Source organism: Triturus cristatus, chromosome 6, assembly GCF_964204655.1.
Source record: "Triturus cristatus chromosome 6, aTriCri1.1, whole genome shotgun sequence".
Classification (NCBI taxonomy): Eukaryota; Metazoa; Chordata; class Amphibia; order Caudata; family Salamandridae; genus Triturus; species Triturus cristatus.
Window position 1 is genome coordinate 232759803 of NC_140589.1, and position 18604 is coordinate 232778406.

General features: G+C 51.1%; 1 pseudogene; it reads right to left on the minus strand.

Annotated features, from left to right (window-relative positions):
• Positions 1–13118: 13118 nt before the first annotated feature.
• Positions 13119–18604, minus strand: part of LOC146816699 (putative tRNA(His) guanylyltransferase) — a 72872-nt pseudogene continuing 67386 nt past the window's right edge.

Consider the following 18604-nt stretch of genomic DNA (forward strand, 5'->3'; position numbering starts at 1 on the left):
CTGATGTTGCCGATCAAACACATTAGGTCTATCGCATTGCTGCACATTAGGCTCAAATCGAGCACGATCATTAGAGTGCCCTCTAAAATTCGAAAAGCCCCTTCTACCTCTCGGTGGTCCCTGACCACGTCCCTGACGAGATGCATATAATACCGGACAATCTCTGGCCCAATGACCCGACTGTTTACAATACGCACATTGATTTCTATTAACATCTGACCGACCCGAAGGGGGACCATAGAATCCTCCTCTACCTCTTTCGACACCCCGACGAGACGGACCATACACTTGTGCTAGCATCACCTTAGTTTTCAAATCTTTCGATTTCTTCTCCTCATTCCCCTTCGCCTCTTGTTCCTGACGCTCATAATACTGAGCCATAGTCAGGAGGGATGCCGGAGACGAGGTGGACCAAGAACTTTCACTCGCTTTCAATCGAGCTGCTATTCCCGGTAATAAATTCGCCACATATTTATCGACAAAAAGATGTCGACCCGTATCATCCGTAAGTGACTGACCACTGAAATCATGAAATGTCTCCTCAAAGCGCGTAAAGAAGTCTGAAACTGATTCATCAACCTTCTGTTTACATGAGGCTAACATATTCCAGTCAATTTTTTTAGGGGGGATAATTGTTTTCAACTTAGTCAAGATAGCGGCAGGAAGATCTAAAATAAGCTGGGGTGGTTTTTGTGCGGGTTTTCTCTCCCTATCCACATCCTCAATCTCAGACCACCTAGCCTTAAAGGCGGTAACATCATCCACCTTCCGCACAGATCTCCACATATCCGGTGGTAAAATGAGCCCAAAGAACAAATCTATATCCGCTAAAGTCATAGTACAAGAATTCAAGGCCCCTTCGACCTCTTCGTAAAAGGCCGCTGGATTCTTGCGGGGGTCGGGCAATGCATTCTTTAATGCCATAACATCAGCCCTATGCCAGGGAGTATAAACCCAATTATACACGAAATATCCCCTAGCATCGGGGGAAGATATATCTGAACTGTTTCCTGCTCCTTTAGGAGGAACATACAAAGGTGCCGCCTCTCGCATCGGTTTAGCATGCACTAGTTCACTCTTATCTGAATGGGAAGTAGATGATTGATCGCCGCCGATATGTGAATCCGATTGCTCCTTCTCCCCTGCCTGTAGGCGCGCTCTCTCTTTAAGTTCAACCGCCGCGTCCCGCAATGCAAACAGCCGTCGGACCGCATCGGGTACCTTAGAGGGAGAAAAAACACCGTTACGTAATGCTTTAGCATCTGATACTACAGCATCAGGCTCGAAAACATCAGAATATTTCCGAAAGGCAGTAATCACTTCATCAGAAAAAGTTGCAGCAAAATACAGCTTCTCTCTATCCTGCCAACTTTCCAAAGATTCCAACAATTAAGCAAGGGATACCTTGCCTTTAAGAACACGCAGAGAAATTTTCCGAAGCTCACCCATACGCTCAATTGATAACATGGACCGCGTGTCTACCTTATCCGAAACCGATCCAGAATCCTGTGACCTCGGGGCAGACGCGCCAACATAAGGGGGCGGGGAGCGATCTAATAAATAAAAATCATCTTCAAGATTAGTAAGGACAGGATAAAGTGGCTGGCGGACAGCATATTGACCCGAGACTTGCAGCCTACGCTCTTTCTCTTGTCTCTCCGCCAGTTCTCTTTCCTCCCGACGCTTCGCTTCCTGTGCTCTCACATGATCATTTTTCCGTTGCTCTTTATCAAACAGCGCTTTCTCACGTTTCTCTCGCTTACGCACTTCCTTCACCCATAACCGTACACATTCAAACATGTCTTGTCGAGCACGCCGTTTACACATACACTGTTCCACATACTCAATCTTACGCATATCAAACGATCCATACAAAGGCCATCGTAACTCAGGATCCTTTTTGGTGTATTTCCTCCACACTGTGCTGTACATTATAGAGGAAAGACCATGCTTCACATACATATCCCTATTAGGAGTCCCCTCTGGGGGGGCTGGAGCAGATTCCTCGAGATTTAACCGGTTTCCAAAGCAGCAACACCACTTACGGAGTGCGCTAAAAGCAGGCATGCTCAAAAATAATGCAAAATATGCAGTATTATCAAAAAAATGGCACTTAAATTTTGCGCCGTTCAGATTTAAACAACTCCGGAGAAATATCTCCACATTACCTGCCTATATGTGTTGCAACGCATATATTCTCACAGTAATCAATACAAAATATGACCGGTCATCACAAATCAAACTCAAATAGCCAACCCAGGCTTCAAAACTCGGAGCAAGTACCGTACAACGGTTCTTACCAATCAAGAGTGTCCAGATTCCAGCTGCCAAGTTCCAAAATTCGCCCAAACGGCTGTCGCGGCAAACCGACAGAAGAGGTCTCAGTCGAGGACCGGCGCCACCCAGAAGGTCAGTTCGGAAGGGAAGGGAGAAACCTCGGGATGCCAGGACTAAAAACGCCACTGGCAGTGATCACATCCCCGGCCAAATTCCTCACCTTCGTCACAACCAGTCCTTCGAGCATCCGAGTCGCCGATGAGCCCCACGTGACGGGCGCCAATTGATGAATACAGGCCCCAGCTAGGCCCGCAGAATACAAGGGTTCGCTCTCCTGTAACAAAAGCTAGAAGGAAGTTGGCACGGAAACTGCAAATACAAAGACAGAGTTTATTAACCCTTAAGGGTGGTCCTACAACCTACACAACACTCTTCAGTATTGCATAGAGTAGCACAAAGAACTTGCGTACACGATCCCCTTTTATACACAACAGAGGGGCTCATAAGTGGGTGGATACAACATGGAGCAAAATTCATTACCATTTATGGACATTTTCGATACAGGATCAATATATGGGCGGAGTTAACAATTTCCTGAGCCCGCGAAAACATGGTCAAACAAGGACTAACTGATAACAGATGTGGTCAAGTCTGGGCATGCACCAGACGGACAAAGGAGCTATTTATAGACTGTTACTAGGCAGATTACAAGAGCAACTAGCGGAAAGATAGGACTCTTCTCGTGCAGAGCACGTGGAGACATGACAATACAAATTGGAGTCCGGACATTAGTCAACATAAGACAAGAAAACATGTTTTACCTAAAGAGAATTCATGTCTTTAGTGAATGCTTAATCATATCGCTGTTTTAGTTTTCAACAATTAGTTAGAGCAATTCTGAGGATTTTGTTCAAAGTTCGCAAAAATCTTTCGGCCTCTCTGTTGGCTTGTTGCCAACGGCATGTGATTCTCCCGTGAAGTATGCTATGGGATTGTAAGTACTCTGAACTCCTGACTGGGGAATGGGGGACCATTGTCAGTTCGGATCTCGCTCAACAAACCATGGGTAGACATGGTCTTTTCCAGTCGGGCAATCTTTTGGCTGGCTATCGTTGACTCTATGATCTCAACTTCAGGGTATTTCGAAAAGATTATCTGTGACCACCAGCATATGTCTGCCATCCTGTAGACTTCAAATATAGTCACTGGCCCTGTGCCATGGTAGAGGTGGTATGGTCTCTGTGATGATGAGTGCCGATACCTCTGCAGGTCAAGTAGCTTGACACAGCGAGCATTGCCATACACTACATTCCACTAGATCATCCAGATTTGGGAACCATACCTTGCCCCGCAGTCTAGACTTGGTTCTAACAATGATGAGCTGTGTGAGCGAGGTCAGCCACTCGTTGCTGCAATGTTCTCAGGATTACCAATTAGGGGCTTCTCATTAGACACCCTTTTGGAGAGATAGCAAGCTGTGATAGAAAATGTTGGTGCCTCGGTATGGTGTGATGCCTTTTGAGTGAGGGTGTGCCAATTTTCAGATGTTGCCACAGAAATGGCCAGCCAAAGGCACACATCAGTGGTGGTGGCCTGAACAATGTCCGCAAGGGAGATGGGGAGCAGCCCGGATCGTTCTACCACCAGTCAAACATATTCTTCCACTTCCTCCACATCTGGTTCCTCTTCCATGGGGGCTGACCTTGCACGCCTGGATAGATAATCAGCTGGATTTTCTGATCAAGGGCAGTATACCACTGAGAAACGGTATGCCTGAAGTTGAAGGATCCATTTCTCTATTTTTGGAGGAGGACCTATTGAATAGAGGGACTAACGGCTTGTTGTCCGCATATACTGTGAATGGTTGACCATACAAGTAGATACGAGAAATCGCGGCAGCCCCAATGCACTGCAATGGCTTCCTTTTAAACATGGGAATAGCGCTGCTCAGTCTCAATCAGGGCATGACTGACATACGCTACTGGTGCCCAATCACCATTATATTGTCTTCGGGATAATGCAGCCCCTAAGCCTGTGGGGCTTGAATCTACTGATAACACTGACTCCCAACTGAGGTCACAATAAACCAATGTGGTTGCCCGAAAAACCTCCTCTTGGGTAGGGCTCCAGTTCCATGCGGCATTCACCATGGTCAGTTCTCGAAGCGGGGCGGTTAGGGCTGTTAGGTTCTGGATGAAACACCGGCAATATGTGACCATCCCTAAAAAACTGCATACCCCAGTGACACTGGTGGGCACTGTGTGATAGGATGTTGTGGGATCTGGCATGACCCCCCGCCTCTAAGAAACTATCCAAAAACACTACTACGGATGAAAGAATGCACACTTCTCTTTGTGGAGTGTCTGACCATTTTCCTTTAGTCATTGAAATGTGGCTGTTAGACGGTCTAGATGTTCCTCCAGTGTTGGTGCATGGACGAGAATGTCATCACTGACATTAAAGACACCTGTGAGTCCAGCCGACACCTCCCTGATTGGGTCATGAAATACTTCTGGTGAACTCGACACGCTGAAACGGAGGCGTTTGTACCTTCGCAAACCTACGAAGGTGGAAAATGTAGTGATTTCTCTAGATTCTGGGGCACACATCAACTGATGGTATCCTGCGTGGAGATCCATTATGGAGAACCACTTGGAGCCACTGACTTCAGCCACAATGTCAACAATAGTGGGTGTGAGATGTCTTTCACGTCAAATGGCCATATTTGGTAGGCGCATATCAACACAGATTCTGACCTCCCTGTGGTATGTAATAGAATGTAGTGAGGTCATAGTGATCTCAAGCAGCAGGGATGACAGTTGGAGAGGAGAACTCTAGGAGATGAGCTGCAGGGTGGTTGAGGTCTTGAAGAATAAACTACGCTACAGTCTAACACTGCCTTTATTCCCGGTGTCTTGTTACACTGGCAACTGGATGAGATATTGAGGACCCCGGTGCAACATTAAAAGAAGAAACCTCAACAACGCTGTCTCAACATTGTTACGGTATTGACAGTATTGACAAGCAGTAGCTGTAGGAGACGTTAATTGTTTTGTTAAGAACAATTACGAGGTGAGAGCATACTTCCAGAAGGCTTCTGTATGAATTAAGCCTACGCTTCTTTTTGTACTTCAAATTGACCAAAAACGGAAGGTTAGACATCAGCGCCGCATTAATTTGCCTCAATACGCTTATACACTCAGTATGTGTGGCTATTTAAAATGGAACTTTAACTGTGGGCCTTCAACAGTTAATTTTCTTCAAGCCGGCGCGAGCATTGTCACAGCTGTTCTTTGCACACAACCAACCTACTGCACGTGAACAGAACTGTGTGTGATTACTGATCTGCGCAAGCATGGTCACATGTTTGTGACGACTTCCAGAATGTAATGTCATATCGCCACCTATTGGGCTTTATCAGTGCTAACAGCCATTTAGCATGCTTTCATGTTTCTGTGTTTAGCACGCTTTTGGTGGCAAATACATTTGTTAATTCTGTGAACTTTTACAGCAATTAGATAGTCTGTCTCATGTCAGGTGCATTTCATCCCAGCCATTGGCAGGCTTTTGTGGCAATTGCATTAGTTATTACAGTATTATAATTGTTAACATTGCACATGCAGTGATTCATAACTCTTGCAGCGATTGGCATGCTTTTGATGGCATTCACTTGGATTTTACCCAAGTGTATTCCCTGCTGACAACGTTTGTGCAAAGCGTACATGGGAGCTAATAAAAGCGTGTGGCAAAGAAATAATAATATCTGATGAAACATTATTGTAAAATCATGCGTTGTAATGGTAGTTGCGATGTAAAAACCATGTTGTAAAGGCATGCGTTGTAACTGTTTGCATTGTAACGTCATATATTCGATTTGGCTGGCACATATCAACACAGATTCTGACCTCACTGCGGTATGTAATAGAATGTAATGAGATCTTAGAATGTAGTGAGGTCATAGTGATTTCAAGACCTATTGGCCTTTCAAGACCTATTGGCCAACTTGGCGGTCAACTACGCCTCGGTCTTGGTGCTAGGGGACTTTAATTACTGGCCCTCTGACCCACACGAGTGCTCAGCCTCAAAAGAGTTTACACATTGCCTATCAACCCTTAATTTCGTGTCGCACATATCCGTCCCCACTCACTCCCATGGACACACATTGGACCAGGTCTGGTCCCTCAACCTCCCCGTGGCCTCGGCCACTGTCTCGCCGTGCCCTTGGTCCGACCATGCCCTCATTTCCTTCTCTATTCCCCGCAACGTGATGTCTAAAATTCCGTATGCCAAAAACACCTGGGCACGGAACTGGAATAGATTGGATTACCCCTCCTTGACCTCCATGCTCCGCGACTCTACTCCTACTCTTACTGGCTTAACATCTACCTCTCAAGCCAAGGCCATTAACACCTGGCTGGCGGATGGCTGCGACTCTGCGGCGCCCCTACGCCGCATCTCCGTCCGCCGACCAAAGGACTCTAATAGATGGTTCAACGACCACCTAAAAGCTCTCAAACTGAGCGCCCGACAGGCAGAAAGGCAATGGAGGAAAAATTACGATCCTCTATTAAAAACCCACTTCTCATCAGCTCTGGACAAATACAAAACAGCAATCCTGGCTGCTAAGTCCGCCTACTTTTCGTCCAAAATTACTTCTGCTGAAAACAAACCCAGGGTAATCTTCGGGATAGTGAATGACCTGGCATTCTCAGACCGAACCTCGCCCATTATTCCTCCCTCCCAACTTCTCTGCGACCAGCTTAATACCTATTTCTTAGATAAAATAGCAACCATCAAGCTTAATATCCCTCCATCCTCCTCTGCCTTCGTCGATCCCGCCCCCCCTCCCCTCCCCCACCTTCTTACCTCTATCCCCCCCCTCACGCAGGACTCTTTTCTGGAGATACTCCCTAAAGTGAAGTCGGGATCTCCCGCGGACGTCTGCCCAGCACGAGTCCTGCAGCAAATATACTCCAGCTGCCCTGGCCCCCCCATTGCCTTCCTCAACAGCTCCCTGGCACAGGGCGTAGTGCCCTATTCGCTTAAAGCAGCTACCATAGTGCCCATCCTGAAGAAAGCTGGCGCTGACTCTTCTACCTCGGCTAACTATCGCCCCATCTCCCTGCTACCCTTCTTGGGCAAGGTGATGGAACGCCATGTTACCGCGGTGCTCAGCGCCCATGTGGAGGCAAACGGGGGACTGGCTTCCCGCCAAGCCGGGTTCCGTCCCAGGCATTCGACCGAGTCAGTCGTGGTCTCAGTTTTGGACAAACTCAGAAAGGGTATGGACGAAAATAAACACCAGGCACTGGTCCTCCTTGATCTTTCCGCCGCCTTTGACACGGTGGACCACACCATCCTACTTACCCGTGTCAAGGCGGCCGGTATCGGGGGATCAGCTCTGATCTGGCTCTCCTCCTTTCTGAGGGAACGCACTCAGGCGGTCCGGTTAGGCGACTTCACGGCCACTCCCCTTCCTGTCACTTGTGGTGTTCCCCAGGGATCCTCGCTCTCCCCCTTACTTTTCAACCTTTACATCTTTCCTCTCATCTTTGCACTACAGCAGCTGGAGGTCACCGTCTATAACTACGCGGATGACCTCCAGCTCATCTTTGATCTGTCCCCTTCTCCTCTCTCGGTCTCCAATTTCCAGTCAACCATGACACTCATCAGTGACTGGATGAACCACAACCACCTTAAGCTGAACCCGGATAAAACCGAGCTGGTTCTCACTGGTGGTCCATCCAGTCCCTGGAACTCTCTCTTCTGGCCCCCTTCTCTTGGCTTTGCACCGACCCCCTCCACCACGGTCAAAACACTTGGTGTCAAAATAAACAGCCAACTCACTCTCCACTCACAAATCAGTTCTGTGGTGTCCTCCTGTTTCTTTTCTCTTCGCACTATCCGCACTGTCTCCCGCTTCTTTTCCCCCCAGGCACTTAAGATCATTATGGCCGCACTCGTGATATCAAAATTGGACTACGCAAACGCTCTTTATCACGGTATCCCCGCTTTCAGTTTGCGTAGACTCCAGACCGTCCAGAATCAAGCAGCCCGGCTTGTGTACGGCCTCCCTTGTTATCACCACTCCACCCCCCTTCTTAGAGAGCTTCACTGGCTCCCCATAAAGGAACGGGCCCTATTCAAGATCGGGTGCATGGTCTTCCAGGCCCGCCAGGGCTCCGCCCCTGCTTTCATCTCCTCATTAATCAAGTCCTATTTACCCACAAGAGAACTTCGATCTTCCTCCAGGTCCCTCCTCCAGATCCCTCGCTTCACTCGCAAAAAGTGGGGCGGGGCTAATTTCTCCACCCTAGCTCCAACCTTCTGGAACTCACTTCCTGACCACCTCCGGTCTGCCACCCAGTATCTCCCCTTTCGCAGAGATCTGAAAACGTTCCTTTTTAGCCAAGCCTTCCCCATTTAATCCCCTTCAAATATCCCTTTCTTCTCTCCCTGGTCTTCTTGTTTTCACCTCAGTTGCCGATCTCCCCAGCGCCAAGAAACCGCAAGGTGTATGCTGCGCTTTACAAGTATTTTAAATTAGAAATTAGAAATCAAGCAGCAGGCGTGGCAGTTGGAGAGGCGGGCGCTAGATGAGAAGCAGGGTGGGTGAGATCTTAAAGAAGAATGAACTACAAATGTTCATACAACACTACAGTCTGATGCTGCCTTTATTCCCGGCCTCTTGTTACACTCCCCCTGGTTGTTTAGGTTTTCATGCCACCATTATTGCGGACACCCAGGGCGTGGGGCTGTCAACCTTCTCAATGATGTCCGCTTGCTCCAACTTCCGCAGTTCAGCCTCTACTTTGGGGCATAGTTGGAAGGCTACCCTCAATGCTTCAGCGCGACAGGTTGGATGGAGTCATCAATGTGCAGGTGTATCAAACGGTCTTTGAGACATCCTATTCCTTCAAAGAAGGGTGCAAACTCTGCGCCAGGTCGTCCACACTTCCTAAGTAGATGCTAAAAGCAAAACCAAGGAGTACAAGACTCCGCAATCCAGCAGCTTCACAGCATTCCAGAGTCACCTTTAGTCACGTACACCTTGGCACGAGTCGAGTGGGACATATGCGTGATTTCGGTCGTGAAGACGCCTGCCAGTGTGAGCGGTGTGAATGATCCATATGCGAAAATACAGGTGGAGATGGGGTGAAGCACCGATTGGAAAGGGAGTGTCTTTAGGACATCTTGCGCTGGGTTATTAATCGAAGCTCTTGTGTAACTGATGGCCTGCCAAGAGGATGTTGCACTTGAGAATGCGTCTCCACAGATATTCAGTAGGTTGCAGCGCATGGTGACATGAACAGCTACTTCAGAGTCATCATTATCATCCATGTCCTCTTCATCGTCCGGCAAAGTGGGAGACTGCATCGCGATGACTGCTTTGGGTTTCTGGCCTTTTTTTGGTGTGGAAGAACGGCATACTTTGGCAAAATGATTGGGTTTGTTGCATGCCGAACATAGTTTTCCGTGAGCGGGCCAAGGTCCTTTGTGTGGGTACGACCCTCCACACGTAACACAACTTGGGAGTCGAGTTAGATTGGGACGGGGTTTATTTTTGTCTGTGTTTACTGCCCCCACCACATTGACTGGTTCCGTCGTGACCTGACATTGCTGAGCAGCTGAGGGGCTGGGTCCGAAGATGAGAACCTCGGTCTTTTCGGAGTTGAGTTTGAGGCAACTGTCCTTCATCCAGGTGGCTACTCCACTCATTCCCTCCTGGAAGCTCATTCTGGTGTCTTCGGGGTTACTGGTGAGGGAGAGGATGAGCTGGGTGTCGTCGGCATAGGATATGATGCTGAGTCTGTGCTGTCTGACGATGGGGGCCATGTAGATGTTGAAGAGGGTTGGGCTCAGAGAGGATCCCTGGGGGACCCCGCAGATGATGTCGGTGGGTTTGGAGAGGAAAGGGGGGAGCATGACCCTCTGTGTTCTGCTGGAGAGGAAGGATCGGAACCAGTTGAGGGCGTCTCCATGAATTCCCGTGTTGTGGAGTCTGGTGGTCAGTGTGCGATGTGAGACGGTGTCGAAGGCTGCAGAGAGGTCGAGGAGGATGAGGGCTGCGGTGTGTCTCTGATTGAGTAGCATGCGGATGTCATCGGTGTTTGCGATTAGGGCTGTCTCGTTGCTGTGGTTGCTGCGGAAACCAGATTGGGAGGGGTCTAGTATGTTGTTTTCTTCGATGAAGGTTGTCAGCTGGGTGTTCACGATTCGTTCTGAGACTTTGGCCACGAAATGAAGGAGGAAGATGGGTCCTGAGGTCGGTTGGGTCCGCCGATGGTTTTTTGAGGAGGGGCCTCACTTTGGTGCGCTACCAGTCCATGGGGCAGGTGCCGGAGGCCAGGGAAGAGTTGATGGTGCGGATTAGCTCGGGAGCGATGGCCGTGATGGCTCTGTGGAAGATGTGCGTGGGCAGGAGTCCGTCGGGGCGCCCGAGTGGGTCTTCTTCATGGTGGTGGTGATTAGTTCGACTGAAGCGGGGCTCCATGTGGAGATTGTAGAGTTTGCGTTGGTCGTGATTGTAGGGGCGAAGGCCGTAGTTGGTTCGTTGAAATTGTCGTAAAGGGTCATAATCTTCTGGTGGAAGAAGGTGCTGAGCTTGTTGCAGAGATCTTGGGTGAGTGTGATGTCAGTGGCTTCGCATGATGGTTTGGTGAGATGTTTGAAGACCTTGAAAAGTTCACTAGAGTTCGCTGCGTTGGCGTTGATTTTTTCCCTGATGAAGGTTCTTTTGGTGCCCCTTATTAGTTGGTGGTAGTTCTTCATGGCGGTCTTGTGGTTGATGAGGGCTTTGTTAGTCTTCTGGTTCCTCCATGTTTTCTCGAGTCGCCTGCAGGCGCGTCTAGTCTCTAGGAGTTCGGTGGTGAACCAGGCGGCTTTTGCGGGGCGTATCTTGGAAGACTGCCGGAGGGGGGCTACTATGTTAGCGCAGCTGGTAATCCACCGGTGGAGTTCCTTGGCGGCGGCGTCTGGGTCGGTGGTGGCTGCGGGAGGGTCGTGGAGGAGGGTAGTGTTGAGGAGGACTGGAGTGATCTTGCTCCAGTTCCGTGTAGGCGGGCGCGGGGCTGGTTTGGGCGTGGTGCTGGAATTGAAGGTGAATTGGATGCAGTGATGGTCTGTCCAGGGATGCCGGGTGGTGTGGGTGAACCGGATGTTCGGCCCTTCGGTAAAGATGGGGCCCGAGTGTGTCCCGCGTTGTGGGTGGATGTGTTGACTAGCTGCTTGAGTCCTAGGTTGGTGAGATTCTCCAGTAGCGCTTTGGAGTCAGGGTCCTGAAGGTTATCGAGGTGAAAGTTTAGATCTCCGAGCAGAATGTAGTCTGTGGAGGCGATGGCGTGGGCTGCGGCAAGTTCTTTGATGGTGGCAATGGGTTGGGCGCGAGGTCCTGGTGGTCTATAGATGAGAGTGCCCCGCAGCATTGTCCTGGGGTTGGTGTGTACCTGGAAGTGGAGGTGTTCCAGGCTGGGAAGCGCGCTGCTTGGGCCGGGTACGGTGAGTTTGAGTTTGAGGGAGGCTTTGTGTGCGATGGCGATTCCCCCCCCCTGGTTGGTTCGGGCGGTCTAGCCTCTTGAGCTTGTTGCCATCTGGTATGGCTGTGGCGATGTTCGGTCCGGAGCTTGCGTTCGTCCAGGTCTCAGTGAAGAAGGCGACATCAGGGTCGAGAGTGTCTAGTAGGTCCCAGATTTCTATGGCGTGCCGGTGTAGGGATCGTACGTTGAGAAGGATGCAGTTTATGGTGCTGGCGGGTCTGGCTGCCGGTGTGTCTTTGTCGGTTGTGTGCGGGGGGTCCACGGAGAAAGTGTTGCGGCAGTGGGCGCACGAGAAGGCTCCTTGAGTGTTGAGGGGTGAGGCCCGCATGCAGGGTTTGAGGAGGCTGGGTTTGAGTGCGAGGAGGCTGGCGAAGGTGTAGCAGGGGGGGCCCGGTGGACCAGGGGTCCTGGCGCTGGGCACGGTCCAGGCGTGGACGGGCGCAGACGGGCTTGCCTTAGGCGCGCACAGCAGTCGCCGTTTTAAAGGGAAGGGGGGCGGGATTGATGAGGAGGGGGGAGTGTGGCAGGGGCGGGGCAAGAGCGAGCGATCACCGGGGCTCGGGGACAGGAGGCGGCAAGGCGCTACGGCGCTGGATTAACGTGGGGAAACAACCTGTAAAAGAAGAAATGCCAAAACAGAGATACACCAAGACACGCACTGATGTCAGGAGCGCGGAAACACAATCACACCAAAAACCTGGTGCAAAGTCGGGCGCGCGGCTCGAACTCTGCTGCTGGGCGTCAAATGCGGCGTGTATCAGCTGGTGGAGCTGCGGGGAGAGTGCTGCCTGGACCGAGGTCTGGTCAGTACAAGCGCTCCCCCGCAGCGGTCGCCGTTTTAAAGGGAAGGGGGCGGGATCGATGAGGAGGCGGGCGGGAATGTGGAGGGGGCGGGGCAAGAGCGAGCGATCACCGGGGGCAGGAGGCGGCAAGGCGCTACGGTGCTGGATTAACGTGGGGAAACAACCTGTAAAAGAAGAAATACCAAAACAGAGATACACCAAGACACACGGTGATGTCAGGAGCGCGGAAACACAATCACACCAAAAACCTGGTGCAGAGTCGGGCGCGCGGCTCGAACTCTGCTGCTGGGCGTCAAATGCGGCGTGTATCAGCTGGTGGAGCTGCGGGGAGAGTGCTGCCTGGACCGAGGTCTGGTCAGTACAAGCGCTCCTCCGCAGCGGTCGCCATTTTAAAGGAAAGGGTGGCGGGATTGATGAGGAGGCGGGCGGGAGTGTGGAGGAGGCGGGGTAAGAGCGAGCGATCACCGGGGCTCGGAAGGCGGCAAGGTGCTACAGCACTGGATTAACGTGGGGAAACAACCTGTAAAAGAAGAAATACCAAAATTACCAAAACAGAGCTACACCAAGACACGCGCTGATGTCAGGAGCGCGGAAACACAATCACACCAAAAACCTGGTGCAGAGTTGGTCGCGCGGCTTAAACTCTCCTGCTGGGCGTCAAATGCGGCATGTATCAGCTGGTGGAGCTGCAGGGAGAGTGCTGCCTGGACCGAGGTCTGGTCAGTACAAGCGCTCCCCCGCATCGGTCGCCATTTTAAAGGGAAGGGGAGCGGGATTGATGAGGAGGCGGGCGGAAGTGTGGAGGAGGCGGGGCAAGTGCGAGCGATCACGGGGGGCGGGAGGTGGCAAGGCACCACGGCGCTGGATTAACGTGGGGAAACAACCTGTAAAAGAAGAAATACCAAAACACAGATACACCAAGACACGCGCTGATGTCAGGAGCACGGAAACACAATTACACCAAAACCACTGCGGGACGCACTGCTGGGATTTGTTGCCAAGGATCCCTACTCCAATTAAGAGGACCCTGTTGAATAAATCAATCCAAAATGCTGACAGCATCACTGCATTCTTTGTCCTGAATCTTTCTGCCACTGACACCACTAAGCCCTGCACTACGCAATGGAGAATGCCAGGTCCTACCCCCCACCAATGAGAACACAAGATCCTGCTGCGTTGAGTGATGACATCTCGTAAGCACCAAAGGTGGGAGAGGCATTGGATCCCAGGCAGAGTATCATAGGGTTTAAGTCCCACACAAGAAGAAGACTGCGATGACAGCAAGACATACCCTGCCACCGTATCTGTATGCTGATGACATCTCGTCTACCTTCGCCCTGAAAAGATGCATGCCCAATGCAGAGTGCCAGCAATCACTGGTGAATATACACAATAAAAGCACTAATTGTTATAGACTGCAGGCAATCCTTCCACAATACAGTTCCTTACCCGCAACCTCTCCTGCGCTTGCGCTGGTGTCAGACCTCCTCCCTGGACGAGCGACCAGAAAGCAGTGTTATACAGGTTGTTAATGTGACCTGAGGAAGGAATGCAAGTAGCCGTAAAATGTCAGCTGAAAAAGACGTTATTCCTTCTGAGTGCTACTCACTCCGATTCCAACTTTCACAGAATGCAAGATACCGTAATATACATCGAAAGCAAATAAAGTCAGTCATCCACAACCAATCTTGTTACTCCTTCTTCCCCCGCCCCCAAAAATGTTGTAGCCTTTACCACTCTCCTACTATCTTACACCAGTGCCCGATCCCCTCTCTTAAAAGGGCCCCCTCTCCTCGAGTTTCCGGTCATCCATGCCCACTGATCTCTTTCGGCATCATCAACCACTCTTTACTGGTCAGTGTGACCTTACTGACACTTCCCAATAGTCTCCTTGTCAAAGTCAACTCGCAGCTGCTGACAGTAGCCCTGCTGGCGTTCCCATGGTTCTCACGTGGCTTACTGTCTGCTTGTCTCTAGCTGAGGTAGTCCTTCAGGTTTTGGTCGCTCGGATATAGCACAGCTCGGCCATCAAATCTCGGTGGGTAGAGGAGGAGCTGCTCCGCAAACTAATCTTTCCAGTAAAAGACAAAACTCGATGCAAACTGGGGGGCCACGTGAGTCATAAATTTACTGATGGGTAGAGGGGAACACAAATAGAAAACAGATGATTACAAGTGGGGAAGGGGAGGAGATATAGCATTAGAAAGCAGAATCACAGAAATACACTATTTAAATAGCACACTAAGTATCACAGCGGCAGGGCAAGGGAGAGCATTATAAACCTTCACTTCTATTTTTCCATTTCAAGCACTGGACACAGCAGAAGAATTTCCATAAAACTGGAAGAAAGAAAAAAGAAGTATGGAAGGAGCTAGGGATGGGAGAGAGAACACATACCAACAATCTGAGCAAATCGTACTACCGCTTTTCAGACTTGGTCTTACTCAAAGACTCTAAACTGTGGAGACACAAAGGAGCCCACACATGAGCTCAGACCTATGTCTCTGAACGAGGAAATAATTGTGTGCAGTCAGTTAAGATACCTTTTGTGGCTATATGTGTTTCCCACTATTAGTTTTTTAAAACTGCAACAGAGAAATATAGGCAAGCTGGGTTAACCCCTTGTGTGCCCATGACGAGCTGGACTCGTCATGGAGCACAGTCGCGCTGGGCCCATGACGAGTCCAGCTCGTCATGAGGCATTCCCTGGGGCCCGCACCAGAGGGATTCTCTTTTACTGCAAATAGCTTTGGGAGCTGGGAAGGAGCTTCCCCAGCTCCCGAGGCCCCCCCCCTTTCACTGTAATGACGATCGGCGTTACAGTGGCATTACAGTGAAAGTGAAACTGAAATGAGCCAAGAGGCTCCTTTCAGGTTTCACTTTGTACGTGCTCAGGGGGCTATCTCAGCCCCCTGAGCACGTAGAAAGACGGGAGAGGTATCGTTGGAAAGGGGAGAATCTCCCCTTTCCAATGGTACCCCTCCCCAGTGGATCCCTGCTTGGGGATCGCCACAGGAGGGCGATCCCCAAGCAGGGATCCACCCACTAGACACCAGGGAGGGGAGAGCGGCCCCTTGGGCAAGGGCCTTTGCTCCCCCCAAAACATTTGGGCATTATTTAGTCTTTTTGCCCCCCCGGCGGGCAGATGGGGGCAGTAGCCCCCAATCTGCCCCCCTGGGGGGGCAAACAGCTCACTAGACACCAGGGAATAAAAAAAAAAAAATAGGGGTGGGGGCTGCCCAAAATGGGCAGGCCCATGCCCCCACCCCACCCCCCAATAATCACAGTCTTTCTGCCTCCCTGGGGGGCAGATGGGGCATCGGCCCCTAATCTGCCCCTTCGGGGGGCAGAAAGCCCACTTACACCACGGATTTATTTTCATTTGTTTTTAGGGTGGGGGCTGCCCGAAACGGGCACGCCAATGCCCCCACCCACCCACCACCATTACAGCCTTTCTGCCCCCCCTGGGGGACAGATGGGGCATTGGCCCCCAATCTGCCCCCGGGGGGGGGGGCAAAAACAACACTAGACACCAGGGAATTGTAAAAAAAAAAAATAAAGGGGTGGGGGCTGCCCAAAACGGGCAGGCCCATGCCCCTACCCCACCCCCCAATTACCACAGTCTTTCTGCCCCCTCGGGGGGGCAGATGGGGCATTGGCCCCTAATCTGCCCCTCTGGGGTGGGCAGAAAGCCCACTAAACACCAGGGATTTTTTTTGTGCAGTTGTTTTTAGGGTGTGGGCTGCCCGAAACGGGCACCCCAATGCCCTCACCCTCCCCCCCACAAAAATGACAGTCTTTCTGCCCCCCAGGAGGCAGATGGGAGCTGTAGCCCCCAATTTGGCCCCCCCTGGGGGCGCAGAATGCCCACTAGAAACCATGGATTTTTTGGTTTTATTGGTGATGGGGGAGGGGCTCCCCAAAATGGGCAGAGAAATTCCAGTCTTTCTGCCCCCCCCCCCACCGGGAGGGCAGATGGTGGCAGTGGCACCTGATCTGCCCCCTGGGGGGGCAGAAAGCCCACTAGGCGCCAGCGAGTACGCAGGCTTTTTTATGCGTGGGGGTGGGGGCTGCCCAAAATGGTCATACCAGTGCCCCCACCCCCACAAAAAATAGCCACAGTCTTTCTGCCCTTTTAGGGGCATATCAGGATGAAACCCCCTTCCCCGATTCCCCCCCAGGGCGGCAGAAAGGCCACTGGGCTCCGGATTATTTTTAGCAATGTGCATACCTGTGGATTTCGGGCCCTAGCGCAGTTGGCACGTAGGCAAACCTAGCTAACGTGTACATTGTTTAAAATTAGACACCGAGGGGAATCCAGGATGGGGTGACTTCACTGGCTCTCACCAGGTTCTGTTACCCAGAATCCATTGCAAACCTAAAAATGTGTCCAAAATAACACATTTTCCTCACATTTCTGTGGTGGAAAGTTCTGGAATCTGCGTGGGTCCACAAAATTCCACCCACCCTGCGTTCCCCAAAGTCTTTAGAGAAAAATGGTACCTCACTAGCGTGGGTGGGCCTAGTGCCCGCGTCAGGCAAGGGCCCAAAACCTATTGAGGAGACATCAAAATTACCTATAACAAAACAACCTGGTTTTGCAAAAGGGGTCCTATGAGTTTTTGGCCCCGGGCTTGGCGGCCACCTAAGCAAACCTACCAAACCCACACATTTCTGAAAACTAGACACCCGGGGGATTCCAGGGAGGTATGGCTTGCGTGGATCCCAAAACGTTTCCTTACCCAGAATGCCCTGCAAACCTCAAATTTAGCTGAAAAAATCACCTTTTTCACACATTTGTGTGTGGGAAAGTTGTGGCATCACCGGCCTGACACAAATTTCCTACCACCCAGCGTTCCCCCTGGCCTCCCGATAAAAACGGTGCCTCACTCGTGCGGGAGGCCCAATTACCGGCGACAGGCAAGGGCCCAAAACGTATTGAGGCGACATGAAAATTGCCTACCTCAAAACGACTTGGTTTTGCAAGTGGGGTCACCTGGGTTTTTGGCCTGGTGCTCGGCGGCCACCTAGGGGAACCTACCAAACCGACACATTTCTGAAAACTAGACACCCGGGGGATTCCAGCGAGGTATGGCTTGCGTGGATCCCCCAACGTTTCCTTACCTAGAATGCCCTGCAAACCTCAAATTTAGCTGTAAAAATCACCTTTTTCACACATTTTTGTGTGGTAAAGCTGTGGCATCACCGGGCTGACAGAAATTTCCTACCACCCAGCGTTCCCCCGGGTCTCCCGATAAAAACGGTGCCTCACTCGTGTGGGAGGCCCAAGTACCCGCGACAGGCAAGGGCCCAAAACGTATTGAGGCTAATGAAAATTGCCTACCTCAAAACGACCTGGTTTTGCAAAGGGGGTCACCTGGGTTTTTGGCCCAGTGCTCGGCGGCCACCTGGGGGAACCTACCAAACCCACACATTTCTGAAAACTAGACACCCGGGGGATTCCAGGGAGGTATGGCTTGCGTGGATCCCCCAACGTTTCCTTACCCAGAATGCCCTGCAAATCTCAAATTTAGGCAAAATAATCACCTTTTCCACACATTTTTGTGTGGGAAAGTTGCGGCATCAGCGGGCTGACACAAATTTCCTACCACCCAGCGTTCCCCCGGGTCTCCCGATAAAAATGGTGCCTCACTCGTGTGGGAGGCCCAAGTACCCGCGACAGGCAAGGGCCCACAACGTAGTGAGGCGACATAAAAATTGCCTACCTCAAAACGACCTGGTTTTGCACGGGGGTCACCTGGGTTTTTGGCCCGGTGCTCGGCGGCCACCTAGGGGAAACTACCAAACCCACACATTTCTGAAAACTAGACACCCGGGGGATTCCAGGGAGGTATGGCTTGCGTGGATCCCCCAACGTTTCCTTACCTAGAATGCCCTGCAAACCTCAAATTTAGCTGTAAAAATCACCTTTTTCACACATTTTTGTGTGGTAAAGCTGTGGCATCACCGGGCTGACACAAATTTCCT